Below are 9,519 nucleotides of genomic sequence, written 5' to 3'. Positions count from 1 at the left end.
AAGGGGTGCACTGTTCCCGGAGATACTGCAATAACGGGTCAATGCGTGGAGTGGACAGAGCAAGCTCCATTTCCAGCTCCCTGTTCTAAAAATCCATTTAATATATGGTCCCCAAATAGGGGACGTATCAGATATTAAACTGATAAGAACAGATTTTTGCGTTTATATTTAAAAGTTCGTAGTCTTTATCTTATTTTCGTATCTTTAGAATAGCATTTTCCACAAATGAAAGTTCCATATACTTAATGCTCTTTTCCTTCCAAGCTTCTTCATGTCTAGAAGGTAATACATGTACAGCTCACTTAGTGCCAGCCTTATACAGTCTCTTACTATTATGTAGTCCCTTTTAAACAGCAGGATGTTCCTTGTTTTCCACAAAGCACTCTTTATACAGCTTAAAGTGCACAATAAAACTCTTTCTTTTTCTTTGTTCAAATTTGGCAAAATTGCGTGCAAAACTATTTCATGGTTTAAAAAAGTGAGACCTGAACAAAATTTTATAAGTTCACCACATTCTTTCCAGACTTGCTGTGCAAAGTCGCAGTTCCATATAAGGTGCATAGTTGTTTCGTCGCTATTGCACTGGTTCCTAGGACAAGTCTGTGTGTTGCTAAGTCTTCGCCTGTATTGGAAGTCTCTAGTCGGCAAACACTCGTGTACTATCATCCAATTCAAGTCTTTATGTCGATTTGTCAGATAAGGTGCGTTTACTAGTTTCCATACTGAGGCAGTTTTGTTGTAAGAGTAGTAACTTATTGGCGTCATAGTTTCTTTCCTCTTTATTTGTTGCAGCAGCTTCCTTGGGTTCTTTAAAGTGTCAATGTCAAAAGTCTCCAAGTCATATGTTCTTATTGCTTTCTCCAAAATGAGATACTGCTTTGGAGGAGACAGCAGGACTGGGCCTGTTTGAGAAATAGACACCCATTTCCGCTTCCTAAAAATATGTCCGGCAGCATATCGCAGAAAGTGTGCCCAAGGGCTAAAAGCTGTCAAATTCTTAAAACAGAGGCTAAAAAACTTTGAGTATAAAAACAATTTGATATTAGGGACATCTTTGCCTCCAAGATGATGTGGCTTGTGCATTATTTGCCTTTTGACTTTCTCAAACTTTGAACTCCAGATAAATTCGAACAATGTCCTTTGCAATCTTTTTGTAGTGAGTTCACATGGAGGAAAAACAAGGCTAAGGTACAGCATGATGGGAAGCAGGAGGGCTTTGATGATGAGAGTTTTCCCCTCTATTGTCAGTTTTCTTAATTTCCAAAATTCAATTTTTTTCTGCACTTTTTCACTTACTCCATTCCAACTTTGTTTTCCGTCATTCTGTTGGTCAAAAATAATGCCCAGTATTTTAATTTTCTCTGATTGTATCGGAAGATTGGGTATAGATACATCGGACCAGTTCCCACGGGCAAAACAATCGCATTTGTCTATGTTAAGCTTAAAGGCTGAGGCCTCACAAAAAAATTCTGTGACTCTGACAGCTCTCCTAAGAGCAGCGGGAGATGAACAGCAGATGGTAATATCGTCCATATAACCCATAACTTTGACATCTTTTCCATGTCCACCGGGAATGGGAACTCCTTTAACAACTTTATCCGCTCTCAACATGGACAGAAGAGGTTCTATTGCACAGATGAATAAAATCGGAGACAGGGGGCAGCCTTGTTTCACTCCAGAATGTAGAAAAACTTCTTTTGTTAAAAAACCGTTGATTAAAATTTTGCTGAAAGAGTCCTTATATAAAAGTGCAATTTGCTTGATAAAAACTTCGGGAAAGCCCATTTTCCTTAAAACAGACCATAAAAACTGATGTGACACACGGTCAAACGCTTTTTGAAAGTCTAATGATAAAATGGCGAGATCTTGTTTCCTCGTCTGCTGGTACCAGATGACGTCTTTGATGGTATTAAGGTGCTCAGCGACTCCTCTTCCTGGCACTCCACATACTTGGTCTTCATGAATAACTTTGGCTAAAACCCCTTTAAATCGATTCACAAGAATTTTAGACATTAGCTTATAGTCCACATTAAGCAAAGTGATCGGTCTCCAGTTAGCCAGCTGGGACTTAGCTCCCTTCTTGAAGATTAAGGAGACCAGTCCACTTCTCCAGGATAGTGGCAGGATATCACATTTGAGTGCTTCTTTAAAGACTAAAAACACTTCTGAACTTAAAAGACTCCAAAATTCTCTATAAAATTCAACTGGTAGCCCATCAGAGCCAGGGGTCTTCCCATAAGAAAAGCTTTTCATAGCAGCATCAATTTCTGGTAAAGTGACTTCTGTGCATAGCAGCTTTTGGTCTTCTCGGTTTAGTTTTTGCTTTAGAGAATTTAAGGCATCCACAGTAAAAGATTGATCTATAGGCTTCTCATTAAAAAGGTCTTGATAAAAAAGCTGGGCTTGGTTGAGCATACCATTAGAGGTTGTTTCACCTTCAAGTTCAGTGATCATTTCTTTGGCAGTGACTACTTTCTTAAAAAAGAATCTCGAACATTTCTCATTTTTCTCCATAACTTCGATTCTTGAATTATAAATAATCTCTTTTCCTTTAGACTCTATATTTTTCTTAATTTCTTTCTTTGTGCTCTCAATAAGATCTTCCATTTCTACGCCTATTTCTCTCAGTTGGTAGCATGTTTGCAACTTGGTGATAAGTCTCTTGTGCCAGGCCGACCTTTCTCTGGCTTTAGATATACTGATTTTTATAAAAAATTCTTTTATCTTTGTCTTACTATACTCCCACCACTCAAGCAAAGTGGAAAATTTCTGTTGCTTAGTTTTTAAGCAATTAAAAAACGCTTTAAAATCTGCTCTTACCGTTGGATCTTGCAGCAACGTCGTGTTTAATCTCCAGACTCCTCTTGCCTTGACAAGTCCAGGTAACTCTAACTCTGATAGAAGCAACTTGTGGTCAGAGAAGATGTTAGGGATTAAAACAGCAGCTTGAGGTTTCATATGTTGGGATACAAAGATAAAGTCAATGCGAGACTTAGATGAGGAATTCTCCCAAGTATAGCCGGGGTCATTTCTGTTCACCTCTTTCCAAACATCCTTTAAGCTAAAGTCAGTTATTAAATCTTTAAGTTGTTTCTCTGTCTTGTCTTTTTTAGGTGCGCTGGAATTTGTACTTCTCCCTTCTCCAGGTAATATACAGTTGAAATCACCGCAGAATATCAGTGGCGTTGATCCAGGCAAGTAATACTGTACATCCTCTAGGAGCTGATATCTCTCTTCTTTCTCAGGAGATGCATAAAGACTTACTAGTCTAAACTCCACACCTTTGAAACTGACCTTCAGGAATAGAGCACGACCAGAACTGACGTCTACAAAGGAATTGACTTTGAAATCGTGCGACTTGAAGAGTACTCCGACTCCAGATGAACGATTGTTATTATCACCGGACCAGATGGAGGGTCCGCAAGTCCAGTCTTTTCTTAAGTCAGCATAATTCACGTCAAAGTCTATATTACACTCTTGTAGGCAAAAAACATCACAGTCTAGTGTAGACAAATAAGACAATAAAGCAGCCCTTCTGGTAGGGCCCTTTATGCTCCTCACATTGAGTGAGGCAATTTTGATTGTAGAACTCATAAGACAGTTTTAGGTTACGCTACTGTCAGAGTCAGACATAAAGCCCACAGGTGTCAATGGGCTTTGGACATCAGAGTCCGAGAACTCAATGTTTATTGGATCCGAAGGCCGTGGCTCTTCAGGGGGAGCCACAGGGGGTAGTGGCTTCGGCTTATACTGCAGGAGGCTCGGCTTCAGAGGATTCTTTTTAGAAGATTTTACAACACTTGTGTCTTCTGTCTTCCTCTTCCTGTTCATCTCCAGCTCCATTGCTTCATCCTCCAGCTCAGGTTCTTGATCAGCCGAAGCATCTGCCTTGTCAGGGGGACCTGATTTCTCTAATAGAGGCCTCTGCGCAGCCAGTGCAGGCGCTGGAGCACCGGCAGGTTTCATCTGCACAGTAGTTGCAGGTGCTGGCACAGAACTGCTGCCAGACACCACAACAGAGGCACCGGCCTTGACAACCCCTTGTACAGACACAGTCTTGTTAGCAGGCTCACTTGCAGCTTGATTCTGTGTCACAGGCTGTGCTGGAATACAGGAAGCAGGTGCAGGCGCAGGAGTACTGGTGGGCGCCCCCACTGGAGCACATGTAGGCGCCCTTGCTGGAGTACTGGTAGGTTGCCTCTGCACTGAAGAGGATGCACCAGTGGGTTGTTTCTTCAGCGTTTCGGCATAAGTCTCTGCTTTTCTCTTTAGCGGACACTCCCGGAAGGAATGACCAGGCAGCCGGCAGATGTTACACACCATGCTGTTGGTACAATTGGCTGTGGCATGGCCTCGCTCATAGCACTTTTTGCAGATTGCCACTTCTTCTGTGCAGCTTTCGTAGGTGTGTCCAAACTGCATACATTTTCGGCAGAATCGGGGCATGTCAGGGTAGAAGAGGCGCCCTCGCTCTCTGCCAATCAGAAAGCTTGATGGGGGGTGGCGAAGCCCTCCGATGCCATTAGAGTCCTCCATAAATTTAACAAAAAACTTATGCTTCCCCGTCCACAGGTTTTCTTCGTTCATCACCTTGTGGGAATAACGCAAATCCGGGAAGTATTGCTGAAGGAAGCAAATGATATTCACCAAAGGGACGTGAGGGTTGCTCATCTGGACGACAAGTGGCTTTTCCCCACCAGAATATAGAACAACAAACTTGAGTCCCTTGAGGTCTTCTTCTGACAGATGCAGATGAATCTGGTGAAAGAGATTCTGGCATGCACTCTCTGATTCCAGAGTCAGGGTAAATGAACCAGGACGATCTTGCAGGGCCAGGATGTCTCCTCTTTTCACTCCCAAGATTTCCAGCAGGACTCTTCGTACAAGGAACCTCAGAGTAAACTTCTCCTTGCATGCCTCGTCCACCTCGATCTTAAAGGAATTCTTGATACGAAGATCGCCAGCACTGGCATAGCGCACTGAGGCCGCTACTGCTGATGCCATCTTCGATGAAAGCGCGGGTCGATCGCCTTCTAGGTCTCCTTGCGTATCCACCCCTTATAGCAGCATGAGGCTTAAGACGGTATACCGCCGATGCCCCAAGGCCAAGGGTACGATGTGCCTGGAGTCCTTCTGGCCAGACGTGATATCTGAGCCAAAAGGCCGAGAAGCGATAGCCTGAAATGGTTTGCCACTCCGGACGCCCCATGGCCTACAACCAGGACCCACTGTGGAGAGAGCCCAAAAGATGATTGCCCAGGGGAAGACATTTTTTTTCTAAACTCTGGATGCCTTCTCAAATGGCAGTTCTGGTGTGTGTGGGGGTGTGTGGGGGGTGTGTGGGGGTGTGTGGGGGTGTGTTCAAGTTGGGCCCAACGCGTTTTTAAAAAATCTGCCTAACTCCGCCTAATCTGCATAACTCCGCCTGATCTGCATAACTCCGCCCATCTGAACACACCCTCCATCCCTTTGGCGCTCCAGAGTGCAACTATTAGTGCAAGTCTGCAAATTGCCCCTTTAAAAAAAAGACAATCCCCCTACCATGTGGACTGAAGACGGCGCCATTTTTCTCTGCCTTAGATAGGTCCAGAGCCCATTGTGACACGTGAGAGTTCCGGAGTCAATGGCTGAAGGCCCCATTGTGACAGCAGCAGCAGGTGAAGGTTCCGTGCACAGATTCTATCTACTGCAGGCAGGCAGGCAGGCAGGCAGGCAGGCAGGCAGCAGCAGCGCACCTAGTTGGTCAAAAGCATTAGAATACTACTCACACAGTACAAGACAAAATAGACAAGACTAGCACATTCAAGATCATCCATCACAGACACCATTTTTCCTTCTTTATTGAAATACATATCATACACCACATAATTAAAAGTCAGTAGTGGTCCACAAGAGGGAGCCAATGTTTTACAAAGGAATTTGTGCATGCGGTCACAAATGTAGTATGTATGGCCGAACTACTCGTAGGATACTTCAATTTAAACACTTCATGCTGACAGACAGCAGGCAGGGGCCTAATTTTGTAGATGGCACAATATATTAGCAACACTGTTACAAAGGCCTCATTCGGGCCTACATCTTAACACACCTGTTGCAACCAGCAAAGATTGCTTGATTGATTGCTTGATTGATTGCATATTGGATGCAATCCAATGCTGAACATGCACAGGTGAAAGCAAGGCACAGGAAATGTTGCAAACGGTCCAGTGAAATTGAGCAAATTGCTACATTTGCCACCTGAAACGTGCTTCTTTGACCCTGAAAAGAATTCTCAGAAAGTGTTAAATGACAACTTGCTGGGCTGATTTCAATTCAATCTGTTTTTGGAAACCGGATCAGAGAAGGGGTGCACTGTTCCCGGAGATACTGCAATAACGGGTCAATGCGTGGAGTGGACAGAGCAAGCTCCATTTCCAGCTCCCTGTTCTAAAAATCCATTTAATATATGGTCCCCAAATAGGGGACGTATCAGATATTAAACTGATAAGAACAGATAAGGTTTCATCAGTGTCAAATACTCAAAAATAAAATTTCTCGTATTAAAACGACATTAAACTTGAGTTCGACTTCATCATCTTGAAACCCTTTCTAAAAAAAAACATTAACACATATATAAGTTTACAATAAACAAATTAAGCATTCTCAACCTCAAATAACAATAACTTTCATGTATAATACTTAAAACCATTATCATAAGCCATAACTGCAATACTATTCAAAATCCCATCACCCAGATCAGGTCTATCTAATTGTTCATATAACGATTTTGGTATACCATATTCCCTAAAAAACTCGTTTTTATCTCTGTCTAATTCTTTCCTAACACTAACTATTAAATAATCAAGACGTTTTTCATCATACAACTTCCTTAATAGTATATTATAATACTCTATCCCTTTCCAAACCCTGGTCTGTCTAACTTCTTTCTTCTTCTTCTTCTTCACCACTTGTACTTCCTCTCCCTCAATAGTATCCTTCACTTGACTTACTCCTTCCACAGCACTCTCAACTTCCGGCTTTACACTATCTTCATTATTCTTCTGAACAGAAACTACACTGACATTTCCCTTCACCACTGGTGAGGATTCTGATCCTACCTCCATTTCTACTGATTTACTCTCGCATTTTCCGTTCTCCTTTTTCTTTTCCTCCCCTATCTCCACTTGTTTCTGTCGTTTTTCCTCTTTCTCATCTGACTTCTTGCTCCCCTTCCTCTTAGGACACATTTTAAAAACATGCCCTAAACCACCACACAGATTACATACTTTCTCCTTGCTGCAGTCTTTGTACTCATGTCCTTCTTGATAACACTTAGTACAAAATATCTTCGTGCAATCCTCTTTACTGTGACCATACTCTTTACAATTAAAGCAAAAAACACCCATTCCAGCAAAAAACAAATCACCCGTGGCCGCGCCAATTTTAAACCGGGCCGGGGGTAATATAAATTTACCATTTCCATCCTTGTTCAATTCACAACTCATCTTCCATTTACTTGTCCAAAATCCACACTGGTTGAAAACTTTTCCTTTACTACTCACACTCTTGCAATATTTTTCTAGAAAACAGACAACATCTTCTTCAGTTACATACGGAGAGTAAGACTTCACCGTAAAAAGTTTCCATCCAGAGTCATAGTGAGGTATCACCGTGACTCCAGCCACTCTGGGATCTTCCTTCATCCCATTCCACAAATCCAAAAATTTTAACAAAGATGCTTCTTCTCCAAATGTGATGTCATAAAAACCCCGACGGGGATAATCCATCACGGACAAAATATCTTCTCTGCTCACCTTAAAGAGGCCCAACAACAAATCGTTCAACAGGAATTCCAGTTCTTTTTCCTTCCTCGCCATTCCTCCAAAGCAAAAACGAACAGCATTCCGAATCCGCATGTATTCTTGGATTCCTTCCATTTCGCCAGCAAACGGTAACCCCAATCGCAGGAAACCTTCAGTACCGAAGTACCAGGCAAGGTGATCGCCTCTCGTTGTCTGGGGACTAATCCGGACGCCTATAGCAGCAAGGGGGTGAAGCCCCCACCGTTAAGTGAGGACGATCCCCCAAGGCCGACGAACCGGGTACCCCAGACACCTTAGACCAGACCAAGTACAGCAACAATTAAGCCACTGCACTTGATCTTAGCCAAAAGGCCGAGAAGCGATAGCCTGAAATGGTTTGCCACTCCGGACGCCCCATGGCCTACAACCAGGACCCACTGTGGAGAGAGCCCAAAAGATGATTGCCCAGGGGAAGACATTTTTTTTCTAAACTCTGGATACCTTCTCAAATGGCAGTTCTGGTGTGTGTGGGGGTGTGTGGGGGGTGTGTGGGGGTGTGTGGGGGTGTGTTCAAGTTGGGCCCAACGCGTTTTTAAAAAATCTGCCTAACTCCGCCTAATCTGCATAACTCCGCCTGATCTGCATAACTCCGCCCATCTGAACACACCCTCCATCCCTTTGGCGCTCCAGAGTGCAACTATTAGTGCAAGTCTGCAAATTGCCCCTTTAAAAAAAAGACAATCCCCCTACCATGTGGACTGAAGACGGCGCCATTTTTCTCTGCCTTAGATAGGTCCAGAGCCCATTGTGACACGTGAGAGTTCCGGAGTCAATGGCTGAAGGCCCCATTGTGACAGCAGCAGCAGGTGAAGGTTCCGTGCACAGATTCTATCTACTGCAGGCAGGCAGGCAGGCAGGCAGGCAGGCAGGCAGCAGCAGCGCACCTAGTTGGTCAAAAGCATTAGAATACTACTCACACAGTACAAGACAAAATAGACAAGACTAGCACATTCAAGATCATCCATCACAGACACCATTTTTCCTTCTTTATTGAAATACATATCATACACCACATAATTAAAAGTCAGTAGTGGTCCACAAGAGGGAGCCAATGTTTTACAAAGGAATTTGTGCATGCGGTCACAAATGTAGTATGTATGGCCGAACTACTCGTAGGATACTTCAATTTAAACACTTCATGCTGACAGACAGCAGGCAGGGGCCTAATTTTGTAGATGGCACAATATATTAGCAACACTGTTACAAAGGCCTCATTCGGGCCTACATCTTAACACACCTGTTGCAACCAGCAAAGATTGCTTGATTGATTGCTTGATTGATTGCATATTGGATGCAATCCAATGCTGAACATGCACAGGTGAAAGCAAGGCACAGGAAATGTTGCAAACGGTCCAGTGAAATTGAGCAAATTGCTACATTTGCCACCTGAAACGTGCTTCTTTGACCCTGAAAAGAATTCTCAGAAAGTGTTAAATGACAACTTGCTGGGCTGATTTCAATTCAATCTGTTTTTGGAAACCGGATCAGAGAAGGGGTGCACTGTTCCCGGAGATACTGCAATAACGGGTCAATGCGTGGAGTGGACAGAGCAAGCTCCATTTCCAGCTCCCTGTTCTAAAAATCCATTTAATATATGGTCCCCAAATAGGGGACGTATCAGATATTAAACTGATAAGAACAGATTTATTTTTTTTTTTTTTTTTCCCTCAGATGGGAA

The 9,519-nt window shown here is 43.1% G+C and overlaps 2 non-coding genes and 1 pseudogene across 2 annotated transcripts; all 3 read right to left on the bottom strand.

Moving 5' to 3' along the window:
- LOC138668089 (U2 spliceosomal RNA) lies at window positions 1-177 on the bottom strand (annotated as a pseudogene).
- Window positions 178-6,341: 6,164 nt separating this feature from the next.
- Window positions 6,342-6,529, bottom strand: LOC138668065 (U2 spliceosomal RNA). The gene has a single exon (XR_011319063.1). It is a non-coding gene; the product is annotated as a U2 spliceosomal RNA (small nuclear RNA).
- A 2,802-nt stretch (window positions 6,530-9,331) lies between these two features.
- LOC138668117 (U2 spliceosomal RNA) lies at window positions 9,332-9,519 on the bottom strand. Its single transcript, XR_011319090.1, has one exon. It is a non-coding gene; the product is annotated as a U2 spliceosomal RNA (small nuclear RNA).

Source organism: Ranitomeya imitator, chromosome 2 (assembly GCF_032444005.1).
Source record: "Ranitomeya imitator isolate aRanImi1 chromosome 2, aRanImi1.pri, whole genome shotgun sequence".
NCBI classification, from domain to species: domain Eukaryota; kingdom Metazoa; phylum Chordata; class Amphibia; order Anura; family Dendrobatidae; genus Ranitomeya; species Ranitomeya imitator.
This window is presented reverse-complemented; position numbering and strand designations above follow the sequence as displayed.